The sequence below is a fragment of the Oryctolagus cuniculus genome, chromosome 5 (genome assembly GCF_051225735.1).
Source record: "Oryctolagus cuniculus isolate XC-2025 breed Fujian yellow rabbit chromosome 5, ASM5122573v1, whole genome shotgun sequence".
Taxonomy (NCBI): Eukaryota; Metazoa; Chordata; class Mammalia; order Lagomorpha; family Leporidae; genus Oryctolagus; species Oryctolagus cuniculus.
Genome location: NC_142871.1, coordinates 165,941,730 through 165,958,437, shown reverse-complemented (window position 1 = coordinate 165,958,437; position 16,708 = coordinate 165,941,730). Strand labels below are relative to the sequence as shown.

At 50.9% G+C, this 16,708-nt stretch overlaps 1 long non-coding RNA gene across 7 annotated transcripts in view; it reads right to left on the bottom strand.

Moving 5' to 3' along the window:
- The window catches only part of LOC103352266 (uncharacterized), a 46,052-nt gene extending 41,648 nt beyond the window's left edge, over positions 1–4,404 (bottom strand). For 2 of the 7 annotated variants that reach the window (XR_016234329.1, XR_007923118.3), the window contains exons 1-3: positions 3,831–4,403; positions 2,783–2,879; positions 2,483–2,636 (exon numbers count right to left, since the gene is read on the bottom strand). This is a non-coding gene — a long non-coding RNA (uncharacterized LOC103352266). Of the gene's footprint in view, positions 1–2,482; positions 2,637–2,782; positions 2,880–2,983; positions 3,212–3,235; positions 3,374–3,401; positions 3,734–3,830 lie in introns of those variants that run through there. The other 5 variants (XR_007923116.3, XR_519757.5, XR_016234331.1 and 2 more) reach the window with 5 other exon arrangements.
- Positions 4,405–16,708: the final 12,304 nt, after the last annotated feature.

Sequence of the window (16,708 nt, the reverse complement as noted above, 5' to 3'; positions counted from 1 at the left end):
CAAATACTTGGACTCTTGCCGCCCACGTGGGAAACTCAGATGGAGTTCCAGGCTCGACTTTGGTCTCGCACAAACCTGGCTGTTGTAGGCACCGGGGAGTGAACCAGCAGCTGAAGATCTCCCCCTCTGTCTCCACCTCTCTCTCTCTCCATCACTCTGCCTTCCAAATAAATTTTTTTAAAGTAATGGTTACCATAGGCTGAAGAGGGATGGGGAGTGAAGACAGAGCTACAGCTAGACAGCATAAGTAAGTTCTGGTATTCCTTAACACCGTAGGGATCTTTGCACAGCAGTCACGCATCCTGTATTTCAAACAGCTAGGAAAGAGGATTTTGAATAATCTCACAACAAAGAAATGCTAAATGTTTAAGGTGACAGAGGCACTAATCACCCTGATTGATCATAACACAGCATATACATACATTGAAACATTGTAATGCATCCGATAAAGATGTAAAATTACCAGGTATCAATAGAATAAAAGAAAAAGAAGACTAGCACATCCTCTCCCCAGCAAATCTACCACTCTGTGTCCTTCCTCCTGCCCCAGTAGATGAATTATTTCTGCTCCCATCTGGAGCCAATCAGCACACTGCTCGCCCATCACCTGCTCAACAGGAACTGAGTTACTCTTGCATTCTCTCTCCTTTCTCCCTCTCTCCATCAATTTCCTTCCTACCCCATCAGTGTTTCTCAGCCAAGAGTAAATGTTCTGTCCTCTAGCTCCCCTCAGGAACATTTCACAGTGCCTGGGAACATTCCGGGCTGTCACCGCTGGGATTGTGCTAGTGGGATCTGATGGGAGAGAGATCAGGGAGTCTAAGAGCCTACACTGCCCAGGACCGTCCCCACAACAAAGAATGATTGGAACCAAAGACGTCAGCAGCACCGCAGATGAGAAACCCCGTACCAAGTCAGCCAAGGATGATACGGTATCCTTGGTGTGGACTGAATCGTGTCCCCCCCAAAATTCCTATCAAATCCTAACCCCCAGTGTAGACAGAGAAAGGGCCTTCAGGATTCACTGAGATCACTGGGGGTGGAACCCTAATCTCAGAAGACTGGTGTCCTTAGGAGAAGAGGCAACACCAGAGGTGCTCTCCTTCCCTTCCCCCACCCCTATCACCCCCTCTCACACGCAGGCAGAGGAAAAGTCCCACGGGGCCACCGCAAGAAGGTGGCCATCCGCAAGCCAACCCAGCCATGCTGGTCCTGACCTTGAGTTCCCAACCTCCGTAACTAGGAGAGAACTAGGTTCATCTGCTGTTTGAGTCACCCCGTCTGTAGCATTTTCTCACAGCAGCTCAAGCAGACTAATCCAAGCCCCACCTTCAATAGTAAACTTCTCCCACCCAAACACCCATCAGCAGGTGAAAGGATCAATAAATGCAGCCTGTCCTCACAACGCTATGACACAGCAACACCGAGGGTCAGAACACCGGTGCTTGCTGCAACATGCATGAACCCCACAATAAGCAGAAGCCCCACGCAAGTGACAGCACATTGTATGATTTCCCTATGTGACATTCCCATGAAAGGCAATTCTAGAGAAACAAAAAGCGGATTAAGTGCCTGCCTGGAGCTGCAGGTGGGACCTGGATAAACTGTAAATGAGATTTTACTGGGAGGTGGGGGTGGGGGCGGCAACGTTTTGAAGCTGGTTTATGGTGATGGTTGCACAACTTGGTACAAATCATTGAACTACACACATAAAGGGATTGAATAATACAGGCTGTAAAGTGTATCTCAGTCAAGGTGTGTAAAATAGATTTAAATTAACAGGCTGTTTTACAAACGTCTTTAAAAAGCTCCCCCACTCCCTGTTTCTCTCCAATTACCAGCCTATTTGTCAGCTCCCATTACACAAAACTCCTCCGGATTGTTCCTTATGTGAAGTATCCCACGGCCTCACCTGCAGTTCTCCCGGGCCGCTCCAAACAAGACTTTACACGGGCTAATGCTCCTCTCCCAAATCACCATGACCTTGCCATCCCCAACGGTGATGGGCGCCGGCCTCACCGCACTACCCACAGCATTTTACACCCTGGGCTCCTGACCCCTTCTCTGCCAGCACGCACCCAAGTGGTCTCACTCCCCATTCCGAGGGCTGGAGCCCAGGCACGGACCAGCTTCCTCCCCGGGATTTCAAACACCTACACACAGTGAAGACCCCGCCTTTATTCCTCACCCCACCTCTCCCTGAACTCCAGCACATCTCCCCCTGGACACAGAACAGGCACTCATGCTGAAGTGCTCCCAAACTGGGCTAACTGAGCACCTGCCAATCCCACAGCCCAAATCTGCACTTTCCCCAGTGTGCTACACCTCGATAAACAGCACCATCACTCGCCCAGGTGACGAGGACACACATCTTAGAATCATCCTCGACTTCGCCCCTTGCCCTTAGCCAATCCGCAACAAACCCAGTCCCCTCTCTTTCCACGTGCATGCCCCACCTAACCACAGTCACCCTGCACTGTACCTTCTTTGTCCAAGCTGCCACCGTGTGCCGCCTGGACGGTGGCAGGAGCCTCGGACACAGGTTCTCGTCCACTCTGCTCCCCGGAGTCAGAGCAACATTGCTGAAATGTAAGTGGGGTCCCCGTTGTCCTGGAGCCGTAGAGGTGTGGGTGCATCTGGGGAGGCAACACAGCAAACTTGTCCGGGGAGGCCCGCCCCAGTAGGGATAAGATAGGGCCATGTGCTGGTGACAGAGAGCCCCAGGGTGTCAGTGTGCCTGGGCAGGAGGCACAATGAGGCCCCCAGGGAGATAGACACTTACCCTCTGCCTTGCAACTGGAAGCGGACTCTCAGACTCCCGCTGGGGCTGAGGCCTGGGGGTCCCCCTGAGGGGTCAAGTACCAGGGGCAGAGTCCACTCTACAAACAGAAAAGAAGCCAATGGGATCTGAGAAGCCGCAGACGGGTGCTGTGCGTCTCACAGCCCTGGCACTGTCCCTGGATACGTTCTCGCACACACTCACGCTGGTGGTCTCAGGAACAGTCCCAGCTGCAGACTGATCCGTGCACACCCCGGGGGACAGGCTGCAGCCCTGCAGCCGGCCCCACTGTTCTGCTACCGGATGCCATGCCTCTGGCCTCCCACGGCACAGCCCCGTCTCCGGAGACCCAAGGGCAGGGCAGGTGAGCACACCCCAGCGCACTCCAGGGGGACTGTGACAAGGGGGCAGGAAGAGGCCAATGGCTTCAGGCTTCCTGAAGGCGGCCCAGGATACCTCCTGTGGTCTCCTAGGTGGCAGCTGTCACTGATTTGATTGACGTCTCCCCTCCCCCACCACAGGAGGGCCCGGGGTGCCCAGCCCAGGCCGGAGAGATTCTGCAGACACCAGGTTTGCAGAGCTGGGAAGCGGCCTCAGCAGGACCCAGCGGGAGGTAACAGACCTGGGGCGCGGGACAGAGGCAGCAAGGAGGGGTGTGGGTTCCCAGGAGGGGCGCCCGTCGCACCAAAACCATCCTCCGGCTGCTCCCCGGCCTGCTGCGGCCCCTGCCCAGGCTCGGTTCCCCCAGCACCAGAGCCTGGGACGTCCCCCAAACCACGGGGACCTGCAGGGCCAGTGACAGACCCTGGGTGGGCGCTTCCCAGGGGACATAGGACGCGATGGTGCCTCCAGAGGAGCTTTTTGGGTCACGGGGAAGGGGCGGGCCCAGGGCCCAGGACCCAGGTCCTAGGCCCAGCCCACGCGAGCCCAGGAAGCTGAGCCCGCTGAACGCCCACGGCCCCGCGCGACTCCGCGGCCACACTTGGGCGGCGTGAGGTCAGCACGGAGGCGGGGGTCCCCGGAGGTGCAGTCCCCAGCGCCCCCTGCTCACCCTCGTCTTCCCGCTGGCCTCAGCCCCTGCCCCCAGCCCGGAGCAGGGCGGCACCGGCTCCCCTCGCTGGTGAACGGGGTGAACCCGGGGTAGGGGGAAGGCCTGCGCCGCGCACGGCCCCCGCACGCCCCGGGGGACAGCCCCGTAGCCCCACGCAGCAGAGGCGCGGGAAGTGCACGCAGCCAGACCGCCCAAGAGGGAGCCGGGATGCCCCCGGCGGCTGCGCAAAAACCCAGGGCCGGAGGAAAGGCGGAGACCGGCTGGGGCGGGAGCGTGCGTGCTGCGGGCCCGGGTCGCGGCCACGGGGACCGGGGTGCGGACGGCAGGGACGCCCCGGGGCTGGGCGGCGCCCGGGTCGTGTCTGCGGAGCCCGGTGCTGGGCCGCGGCCGACTTCGGACGGGCTCTGAGTCAGCCAGTCGGTGGGCCGCGGTGCTGCAGCTGCCCTGCCTTGGAAACACACCTTAAACTATTTCCTCCTCTTGCCTTTTCCTCTTTTGTGTTTGCACTGGAGGAATATACAGCACCGACGTGTTCCCAGGCCTCTGAAAGATCACTTTGAATAAAAATAAAATATTCTAAGTCTCTCTCTCGAGCGCGCGCGCCGGGGCACACACAGGTCCTAAAGAGACTTAAAGCATTGACTCATTCTAGACAGCCTTGGCTATGGTGAGTGAGGAAGTACTAAGGAGGTACTAAGGGTACTGAGGGTACTAAGGAGAACAAAACAGAGCCGCAGAAACGCAGACAATGGAATTAGTATCACATTGCAGGTAGCCATTTTTATATCAAGCACCAATTAGTTTTGCAATCTTTGAAATATTGCTCTCTAGTTGAGGTGCTGGATGTGCTAATTACCCGGATTTGATGGCTATGCAATGTATGCATGTATGGAAACATCAGATTGTACCCTATAAATAAGTATAATTATCATGTGTCAATTAACAGTAAAATAGGATTGAAATATTGCTTGCGTGTTTTGACTCCTTAAGTTGATTTAAAACAACCAGGAGGATCTGCTCAATAGATTTGTGAGCCCCTAAATTAAATTTGCAGTCAACACTTAAATTTGGGAGAAATCAAATTTGTTAAATCTGGAAGTTCTTTTTTATTTAGTTACTGTGTAATTAGGGCTGAGAAGTTAGATGAATGTTGATTGTTTGAAGATGAAAAAGCTGGACTTTCCACAAAGCAGACCTTCTACTGAGCGTTCCTCTCCATGCCTGAAAATCCCTGGGGAATTCCAGGTTCTGCCAAGATCAGCCCCGCAGCAAGCACACGGAGGCGGGCTGGCCAGCAGGGCCCTGGCGTGAGAAGCCTTCCTGGACGGACACCGCACACTGGAGAGGGAGCAGCCACAGCAGGCACGTCCCCCAGCCCTGCAGCCTGGGTATGAGATGAGCAGAGCCCACCGCCCAGAACTAGAAGCGCTGAAAGACGCTGGCTTGCAAGAGGGTAGAATCCTTGTAGGAAAGACAATTTTGGCTTCCAAGGAAAAAGCTGAAAGGGACCGGGCACCATGGGCCCTGTTGAGTCCGCAGAGCTGCCACAGGGTCCTGAACATCAATGTGCAAGGGGTCTGGAGCATCCCTGGGTGTTCTACTTCTCTCTGTAGCCTGTGGCGCCATGGTGGGAGGTGGGCAAAATGGGTGAAATGCAATGGGACCAGCCCATGAGGCATGCAGGAAGCACTTGGGAGCATCAGCCACTGTCACCAGTGCCGTTCAGTCACCAGCAGGAAACACAGTATGCCATCTTGAGCCTCAGACACTCACAGCCTAGCGATTAAGTTGCCTAAATGTGCTAACAGGATCAGGGTGCCTCAAAAAGTTCATGGAGATGGACTTAAAAGATAAATTGCTCCTGAAGGGCCAGCAGTGTGGCACAGTGGTAAAGCCATCCCCTGTGATGCCAGCATCCCATATGGACACCAGTTCCTGTCCCAGCTGCCCCACTTCCAACCCAGCTCCCTGCTGATGGCCTGGAGAAAGTGTTTGGGTCCCTGTCACCCAAGTGGGAGACCCGGATAAAGCTCCTGGCTTCAGCCTGGCCCAACCCTGGCTGTTGCAGCCATCTGGGGAGGGAACCAGCTGATGGAAGATTCTCTCTATCTCTGTGTCTCTGCTTCTCTCTCTGTAACAGACTTTCAAATAAATAAATAAATCTTTTAAAAAAAATTCTCCTGGTGCAAAAAAAAAAAAAAAATCTAAATCCATGCCTAGTTCTTTGATAACACACATTTCTATGAACTTCCTGAAGATCCCCCAGATATATAGACACGAGAGAGTGAGGACTGGGAAATTCTCCACAGAGAATGGCCCCTTGCAGTGGCTTTACAAATGGCCATAAGGACGAAAGGCACGCAAAGACAAACACTGCACGTTCTCACTTGGATGTGGAAAGCGGATCTCATAGGAGTTGAACAGTGGTTGGCAAAGGCGGGGAGGCTGGGGAGAGGGATGGAGAGAGGAGGTTGATGGGTAAGGGCACTTGGATGGGAGGGATAACTCCTAATGAGCCTTAGCTCAGTCGGGTAACTGTGGTTTGCAATCATTGTGTGTTTCAAAGGAGGTAGCACAGAGGATTTTAAATGTTTCCAGCACAAAGAAATGATCATTTGAGGTGCTGGATATGCCAGTTACCATGATCTGATCGTTACACATCATACATGTGTGTTGAAGCATCCCTCTGTAGCCCAACATGTATATAATTATGTGTGTTGTAGAGACATATATGCGGTGGGCATTGGCCTAGCAGTTAACTCGCTGCTCGGCAGGCCTGCGTCCCGTATCGGGGTGTCGGGGTTACAGCCTCAGCTCTGCTCCTCATCCCAGCTTCCTGTGAGAGCAGGTGGCAGCCAGTCAGGTCCCTGCCAGACACACCTGGATCGAGCTCCGGGCCCCTGGCTTCGGCCCAGCCCAGCCCCGGCTCTTGCAGGCATCCGGGGAGTGAAACAAAGACATCTTCAAAGACATCCTTCATCCTGCTTGGGATTTTCCCAGAAACGACCTCTCCTTCCAACTGGAATGTGTGTTCTGTGCTCCTCTGTCAGCCCCATGTGCACAGACTCAGCCATGAGCACAGAACAGAAGGGAGACCTCCAGGGACCCCGCCTGCCCTTTCTGTGCGGGCTCCCGCACCACGGGGACCGCGGGGAAGAGGGGCCGTGACTGGGACAGGCGGGGCGTGAGCGAAGGACGAACCCCCGCCTCTCCTCCGTTCCTCCCCAGCCCCAGTTGTCAGGGCCCCAGATGTGATCATCCTTCTTTCCCAGGTAAACACGTGCCCAGAGAAAAGGGCCTGAGAGACCCACGGCGCAGAGACGAAGAGGAAGAAGAGCACAAGACTCCCAGAAACGTGTGTGTCAGAGCAGAAGGGCCAAGCTCAAGTTAAAGGGCTTCTGCTCCCGGAGGGGAGTGCAGGCTTCAGAGAGCCCAGGGAGACCGCCGTGTGCTGGGAGATGGTCCCAGGCCGTGGCAATGAGAGCACACAGGGCCTGGCCAGGGTGGCTGAGTTAGAGAAGCAGGCACAAATAGAGAGCCTTCATGTTGTTCATGAAGCTAAAATGTAAACGACACTAAAATAGAATGAAGTAGAGGCACAAGGCACCTCCGAGAGTTTATGGCAAAGTAGAACCAAAAGTTAAGTCTATTTGGGGGCAAAAGATATTGAAATTCATGTGTAGCTTTTTCAAAAGTTACCTTTCCAATGAGTTCTCCTTTTTTAATGATTTTATTTATTTATTTGAGAGGCAGAGTTACAGACAGAGAGAGGGAGAGACAGAGAGAGAGGTCTTCCATCTGCTGGTCCACTCCCCAAACGGCCACAGTGGCTGCAGCTGGGTCAATCTGAAGCCAGGAGCCAGAAGCTTCCTCTGGGTCCCACACATGGGTGGGTACCAGGGCCCAAGCACTTGGGCCATCTTCCACTGCTTTCCCAGGCCATTAGCAGGGAGCTGGATCAGAAGTGGAATAGCCAGGACTTGAACCAGAGCCCAGGTGGGATGCCGGCACCGCAGAGGGAGGCTTAGCCCACATTGCCGGCCCCTTCCCATGACTTCTTGAAGACTCGTCATATGAAGATATTTCCAGAATTTTTCATCCCATAATAAACATCTTTTAATTCCATTTCTCATGAAGCGTCCTTATATATGAGCCAGTATAGAAAGAGACACCTAGGGAAAGGCAAGAAACAGATGAGGAAGTGTAAAATGAATATCCTACACGCATGGAAAATTCCAGAAAGACACAAAGCAGACTGGGAGCAGTGGTTAATTCTGAGGGGAGACCCTTGGAGAACTGAAGTCCAGAGTAGATTGACTAGTGCCTCTTTTTCACGTCCTTTATACTGCTGGTTTTTAGGATCTGATGTAGGGATCATTTTCTCAGTTTAAAGAAAGATAGGAGAAGACAGCATGAATATATTCAGTGGAGTAGATACATTTTGATAAAACCCACAGCGTGAGGTGTGTTTTTCAAGGACTAATGAGAGACCACAGTTAGCCACAAAACACCAGGCGGGGGCTGGCGCTGTAGTGCAGCTAGTTAACGCCCTGGCTTGAAGCGCTGGCATCCCATATGGGCCCTGGTTCTAGCCCCGGCTGCTCCTCTTCCCATCCAGCTCTCTGCTATGGCCTGGGAGAGCAATGGAAGATGGCCCAAGTCCTTGGGCCCCTGCGCCTGCGTGGGAGACCCGGAAGAAGCTCCTGGCTCCTGGCTTCGGAACAGCACAGCTCTGGCCATTGCGGCCAACTGGGGAGTGAACCAGCAGATGCAAGACTCTCTCTCTCTCTCTCTCTCTGCCTCTCCTCTCTCTGTGTAACTCTTTCAAATAAATAAAAAAAATCTTAAAAAAAAAAAAAAAAAAACAGGCCATGAGTCAAACCCACAGCCAAAATATTTCGCTAGGATTCAGAACTCAGGTGACGTTTTGTGATTAAAAGTGACCGCAGAGCCGGGAAAGCCAGCGAGGAGCTCTCCCAGGGCTTGAGGGTGACCTCTTACCGACGCAGGCTCTGGTCTGAGATGTCCACCACATGGCTACACCTATTTTTGACCAAGGAGACCAGATTTCAGGAAGCTGTGTTCTTCAGTAGGCACATTCGCCCTGGCTCCAACCCCGAAGCGTGCCTTCAGTCACAAGCCTGGGGACAAATCCCACACATACCAGCTGAGCTGATTCTTGCAAACAGGGATTTCCCAGCTGCTTTGTAGTAATCAAGATTAAGGTGTGTTAAAATCAAAAACCACAGCGGTGGGCGTTTGACCTAGCAGTTAAGATGCCAGCTAGGGCGCCCCCCACACAGAAGCCCCTGGATCCAACTCCTGACTCTGACTTTGACTCCTGCTTACGTGGGCCGGGCAGGCACCGTGATGGTTCAAGTGGGCTCTGGGTTTCGGCTCCCCATCTTCCCCATCATGGAAATTTGGGGAGTGAACTAGCAGAGATCCCTCTCTCTCTCTGTCTCTTTCTGTCTCTCTTTCTCTCTCTCTCTCTATCTCTATCTCTATCTCTATCTCTATCTCTATCTCTATCTCTATCTCTATCTCAAAATAAAATCCAGAGAACACATGCTGGCCTGCCCTTCCTACTCCTGATTTCAGGGACCACTTGGAGAGTTTTTGCTCAGTGCCTCACGTTCCTGCTTTTGGGATTCGGTGGTTACATTTGTTGATGAAGAAAAACAAAACAAAGGCCCCACAAGTCCTGAAAACTAGAACAGTTCCCAGTGGAACATTCTATGAGGAGCTCAGGGAGGGGCGACACCTCCCGTCTCCAGCAGCCAGACGCCGTCGATTCCCAAAGGTGTGGAGGACAGCAAGAGCAAGTGCTCCTGGGGAAATGACACGGAAACACGCTGCTTCACCACGCACAACGCAACAGAAACTGAACTCCACAAGACGGAAAAGACACTGTCAACCTCCAAGACACCCATCTCCTCTAGACTGTGTAAATAAATCCACGAACTTCAAAGGTAACTGAGAAACTCAAAAGGCAACTGAGAACATGTGAAGGCAGACGGATGGATGAAAGCAGACGGAACATCCACGTTGTAGACAGTTCCTCAAGCAGGTTGGCTCGAATGTACCAACAACACTTGTGAAGCTGTAGAACCGAGGAACCACATCAACCGGTCAAGCGTCTGTTGCACGTGGCACCGTCGGGCATCACAGACATTCTCTGTGTTACGCATTTGGTCTTTTAAAGAGAGATCCAGGTAAATCACTGTGACAATTGGGACAACACCAGATCGTGATCAAGATCAAAGGGGAAGCCACGGATTATTTTTTTAAATCAACGTCTGAATAGTTTACAGAGGTGCCAGGCACAATGCTTAATGTCTCAAAGGCATCATCTCATCTAATCTCCACCCATCTCCATGGTTGCTCTCATTCCACAAATGATAAAAGCAGATCTCAGGGAGATTACCTAGGAATCTTAAGCACCGTGCTGGGTCTCCTCCAAGCACCTAACCAGACACATGCAGCGATCGGATCTACTGCGTATCCAAGCCACACACCTCCAGGCACCGAATCTGCCTGCAGCCAGTCTTCAATCAACATCAAAACCAAACTCTCTCAATCATCTGCACTTTTCTAGAATCTATCAGACAACTCTAGGTGCAACTGTGCCAAAACCAGGCGCTAAAAATGTGAACACAGTTGTTCGAGGTTACCTTGTCTAAACAGTCTGTCATTTTGACAAAGTAAACACAAATTCACCAGACATACCAGCCAGAAATAGAAGGAAAGCAAGTGCCCTATGTTACTGAACACTAGCTTGCTCGTTCAACATAAGGAGGTTGTATACAATTTTATTTACATTTTCTTGTTTTAAAATAATCCTGTTACTTCTACAAGAAAAATAAAATCAGTTCGAAATGTGTTTTGCTCATATAATAAATGTGTTTTTGGAGAGCGACTCATAAACAGAATAGTATGTTAAATATACTGGAGAAACAGGATCGGAAGAGTCATAATGAATCATTTGGTAACGTAAAGGATTCTTTTCTGTGATTTCTGTGTGTGTGTGTGTGCGTGTGTGTGTGTGTGTGATTTGTTTAGAATTCACCCTGCACCAAATACAGGTTTCAAGCAGCTCAGAAAAAAGGTACATATAACAACCTCAGGTAAAATGCATTTTGAAAATAAGTAATGATTCAAGGCTAATGGAAAACAGGAGGGTATTTTAAAACCCATAAAAATGAAACTACAAGACGAATTTATTTTGGCGCCAAAAGATCTTGAAATCCACGACTACTAGGAGTTTCCAAAAGTTCATAGAAAATGAGTGTTAGGAGGGCTGGTGCTGCGGCTCAGCGGATTAAGCAGCTGTCTGGGACCCTGGGTCCCACGTGAGTGCAGTTGTCCCACGTGAGTGCAGGTTCGCGGTCAGCTGCTCCACTTCCAATCCCGGCAGCAGAGTTTGGCCCAAGTGCTTGGGCTCTGTCGCTCCCCCTCTTCATGGAGGAACGACACTAAACCCTGCCTAGGCTTCCTATCCGAGTCACGGCACCATTATGTCGCTCCCTGTCTTCGTGGAGGAGCGACACTAGACCCTGCGCTGTTCTTTTGTCTGCTCGGCCCTCCCTGGGTTTGCTGCTGGTTCTTCCCGGGTTGGCTACCGTCCCTTCCACCTCCGTGGAAGGGCGGTTCCCCCTGCCACATTCCCCACTTCCGCGGGGGGGCGGCACACAGCCGGCCGGCTCTCTCAGGGGCTGCACAGGTGTTCCTTCAGATAGATGTTCCTCTTAGATGTTCCTGGTGCATGTTGTCTCTCTCCTCCTTTATAGTCCTCTTCCACCAATCCCAACTCTGCTGCCCACATGCCGAGTACGCTGCTCTCCTCCAATCAGGAGCAGGTCCTGCTGTCTATTGGTTGAACTGGAGGCAGCTGTGTAGAAGTTGTTACTCCTCTCTCAGCGCCATATTGTGGGAGAGCAGATGCATAGAATAAGTCTTAATTCCAGTAACAGTCTAGTCCCAGTTGCTCCCAGTTGCTCCCCACAGGGCTCCTGCCACCCACGTGAGAGACTGACAGAGTCCCTGGCTCCTGTCCTCAGCCTGGCCCAGCCCAGTCCTTGTGACCATCTGGGGAGCAAACCAGTGGATGGAAGCTCGCTTTCCCTCTCTCTCTCCCTCTCCCTATAACTGTCAAATTAATAAAATAAATCTTTTTTTCTAAAAAAAATGTATTATGGAAAAACTATGTATGGATTCCAAAAATGTTTTGCATAAAAACAAGGTTATCTTTCATTCCATTTTTCTACAAACGTTTCGAAGGCCGTGGTAACAGCAGGGAGGAGGAGGGCAGGAGAGACATGAACGGAACAAATCCACCAAGCTCTGTGCACTTCGCAGCAGTGAGCCCCAGAGGCAGCTGAGAGCTGTGTGGCAGCCCCCACATCCAGAGGCAAGGGGGAGCGGGCTGCACAGCCAACCCATGGAGGTGTCTCCATGAGCTGGAAACCCACAACTTGGCTGGTGGCTCTTCACGTCGCTGCCCCTCCTGACGGCCGGGAGCTCCTGGATCCGCTCTCAGAGGCGCTGCCCCTGCAGCCACTCTTGATGCTGCTCACCACCTGCCCTCAGGACGCCCCAGTGGCAATGCCTCCTGGTTCCCCACTATTTCCAGACCTTCGCTTATCTACACGTTTATAAAACCTCCATTCCTCTTACCGTTGCCCAGCCTCCGGTGGTTCCCCTTTGCCCCTCAAGGACCCTGGCATCTCCCCGTCTTGCATCGCATCCCTGTGCTCACCCCCGAGAGACTCGGGCCCATCCATCACCTCGGAGCCTCTGCTCCACTCCGCCCAGACACCTGCCGTCATCTCCGCGCACCTCATTCCTTCACTGCACTTCTGGACTCAGCACCGGCCAGTGCAAGGTTCTCAACCCTGGCTACACACTAGAACAGCGCCCAGCAACCCCACCCAGTGAGAGTCTAACTCCACTGACCCCAAGTGGGGCCCAGCCATCTACTCATTTTTAAAGACACCCAGCTGTTCCCAACATGTAGCCAGAATTGCAGCAGCTTGCTGTAGACCCTGACTGCAATCAATCGTTTTGTTTTTTGTTTTGTTTTGTTTTGTTTTTTGACAGGCAGAGTGGACAGTGAGAGAGAGAGAGACAGAGAGAAAGGTCTTCCTTTGCCGTTGGTTCACCCTCCAATGGCCGCCGCGGCCAGTGCGCTGCGGCCGGCGCACCGCACTGATCCGAAGGCAGGAGCCAGGTGCTTCTCCTGGTCTCCCATGGGGTGCAGGGCCCAAGCACCTGGGCCATCCTCCACTGCACTCCCTGGCCACAGCAGAGAGCTGGCCTGGAAGAGGGGCAACCGGGACAGAATCCGGCGCCCCGACCGGGACTAGAACCCGGTGTGCCGGCGCCGCTAGGCGGAGGATTAGCCTAGTGAGCCATGGCACCGGCGCAATCAGTCCTTCTTCTTCACTCACTTCCCCCATCCATGCCTGGTGTCGGCCTGCACTGGGTCCTCTGATGCACTGACCGTTGGTCAAATCCATGCGCATCGCCCCTTCTCCTCTCTGCACACCCACTTTCAGTTCCAGGCTTCGGCTCCTCAGCCACGCTCTTGCCAGTCTTCTCGACTCCCTTGCTCCGTGGTGCTTCCATGAAAACCACTCAGTCTAAACCAGTCCAGCTGTTTCCCTCTGCATGTCCACACTCAGACTTCTGAGCAGTGCGTGGGGAAAAGTATCAGCACTGTTCATGTAAATTACAAAAATAGACTAAAAATGGAAGGAACCGTCCTTAATTTCAAAAATGGGATTTTCAACAAACGTTTGCATATATAAAATTCCAAACGAATCCTTGTAACATTGATAGAATTAAATAACATACTTAGCAAATTTCTGGATAGACTATCAATATGAAAAGCTCAGTTTTGTTCTTCTACCTGGCAATAAACAGTTTGAAAATGAAAAAAACAGTTTTAAAGATGCTATTTCTTGCTGGCGCCGTGGCTCACTAGGCTAATCCTCCGCCTAGCGGCGCCAGCACACCGGGTTCTAGTCCCGGTTGGGGCGCCGGATTCTGTCCCGGTTGCCCCTCTTCCAGGCCAGCTCTCTGCTGTGGCCAGGGAGTGCAGTGGAGGATGGCCCAGGTGCTTGGGCCCTGCACCCCATGGGAGACCAGGAGAAGCACCTGGCTCCTGGCTCCTGCCATCGGATCAGCGCGATGCGCCGGCCGCTGCGGCCATTGGAGGGTGAACCAACAGAAGGAAGACCTTTCTCTCTGTCTCTCTCTCTCACTGTCCACTCTGCCTGTCAAAAAAAAAAAAGATGCTATTTTTTGGGGCCAGCGTTGTGTCATAGCAGGATAAGCTGCCGCCTGCAGTGCAGGCACCCGCTATGGGTGCTGGTTTGAGTCCCAGCTGCTCTACTTCCAATCCAGCTCCTTCCTAATGTACCAGGGAAAGCAGCAGAGGGCAGCCCAAGAGCTTAGGGCCCTGTATCCACATGGGAGACCTGGAAGACGCTCCTGATGCCTGGCCTCAGCCTGGCCCAGCCCCAGCCGTTGTGGATATTTGGGGAGTGAACCAGCGGATGGAAGACTTCAGTCTATTTGTCTCTCCCTCTCTCTCTAACTCTGCCTTTCAAATAAGTAAAACAAATCTTTAGGAAAAAAATGTAATTTTCTTCATCAAAACATATTAAGTACTTAAGAATAATTCTGATATTGTATACAATTGCCCAACCAAAATGAAAAGGCTACAGTGGCACAAAATCCCACCCATGAATATTTTTAGTATCTTTATCCATAATTGCCCAAAGCTGGAAACAACCCCAATGTCTCAGCTGGGGAGTAAGTAGGGACTGCAGCCATGGAATAGGACTCACCAACGCAAAGGACAGAATACTGGAAAATAGTAGCCAGCGGGGGCCATGCGCATAGACTGCCTCCCCGCACGGGGCCCAACGGAACAAACCAATCTGGAGTTTTCTCACAGTAACTGAGCTTGGGTGGTTGCAGGAAGCCCTGTAGCTAATCAACTAAGTAATTTGTAGCCAAGACTAAGCTATAGTGAGTTGAGTTGTTCTCTACCTCTCACCTCCACTTCTCTGTAGGTGCTGTCAGGTGACACTGTAGGCTGGAGTGCTCTGCTTCTGGGAGCTGCCCGATTCACAGGTCAGTGTTGGGATGGAGACACAGAGAGCGAGGTCTTCCATCTGCTGGTTCACTCCCCAGATGGCCACAACAGCCGGAGCTGCGCCGATCCGAAGCCAGGAGCCAGGAGCTTCTTCTGGGTCTCCCACGTGGGTGCAGGGGCCCAAGCACTTGGGCCATCTTCCACTGCTTTCCCAGGCTATAGCAGAGAGCTGGATCGGAAGATGAACAGCTGGGACTAGAACCAGCACCTCCGCCTACAGTGCCAGCATCCCACATGGGTGCTCCACCTCTCTGTTTCTACCTCTCAAATAAATAAATATTTTTAAAGTTAAAATAAATAAATTTTTAAAACCGAAAAAGTGAGAAATATGAGATTTTTGGGTTTGCCAAATGCAAATTTAGTTAATACATAAAGTATTTTAGAAAATTTGATTAATGTCTTCAAAAATGAAATTAATATTTTTAAATTAATACTTGTTTTAAAAGCTAAAATTATAAATTTTATGTCAGTGATTCAACTTTTGTAATTGCCTCAATTCAACTTCTTGAAGATGTTCAAGTTTTAAAAATTTATCAGTTACTGAATATGTTAAAGGATTTCTGTAAGTATTTGTATATCTGTTGATTCCCTTTATGAAAGAAAAATTTGAATTTAAAATTTCAAAAATACTCTTCATTCAATTATGAAAGAAGACAGAGTGAAAAATCCAGCTACACTCTCCTCTCTCTTCAACATGAATATACCAAGATTAATTTTGACAGTCACTGAAAACTTTACAAAAGTAAGGTTTGAAAACAGGAGTAGTAGAGACATTATAACCTTTTCAATAGGCAATTTTGCTAACTGGACATCTATACCGAAAAACGGAAAGAAACTACTTCCTGCACAGAATCAGTTTCAGGAACACTGAGATCTAAATGTATCGATTTTGGGAGACAATATAAAAGAATAGCTTCATGACTTCACTAAGTCTGACAAAAAGATTTATTTGACTCATTAACTTTATATCTAGTCACCATTAACTTTATATCTAGTCACATACTACGAAGTGAACATAAAGGGCAAGCCACTAAAATCAATCAATGAAGAACTCTCTCAAACTAGATAAAACCAAGTGTTGGCAAAGAAACAGAACAATGGGATTCTCACACACTACAAGTAGGAGGATAAGTTATGAGAAATGCTTCGCACAAGTTCTCGGTGCTGTCTAATAAAGATGGAAATAATGCATCCTTTGAGGAGGTGGAGCTCCTGGATATTACAGAGTACAAGGACCGGCAAGTCCTCTTCCCAGAAAACAACTATAAAATTAAACAAAATTATAAAAGCCCAAGAATTCCGTGTCTCTGCAAATTTAGTAAAGCAAAAACCAAATGAAGCGGTATCTCATCATGAAAAAGACTTCTGGGAGGACACTTAGGAGCCTGCAGACTTTTGCTGGAAGGAGCTCTAAAGCACTGGCAGCCAAGTAGTTTTATCAGAAACTTACTAGCTTTTCTGCTAACTACTAATGCGTTCCTAAAAATATAGATATTACACGTATATAGTAATTGTATAGCCAGAAATACACAGATGCTCATCAACTCATAATGGGGCTATGTCCCAATCAACCCATCATATGCTGCAAGTATCTAATCAAAAGTGCATTGAATGGGCCGGCGCCGCGGCTCACTAGGCTAATCCTCTGCCTGCGGCGCCGGCATATGGGGTTCTAGTCCCGGTCGGGGCGCTGGATTCTGTCCCGGTTGCCCCT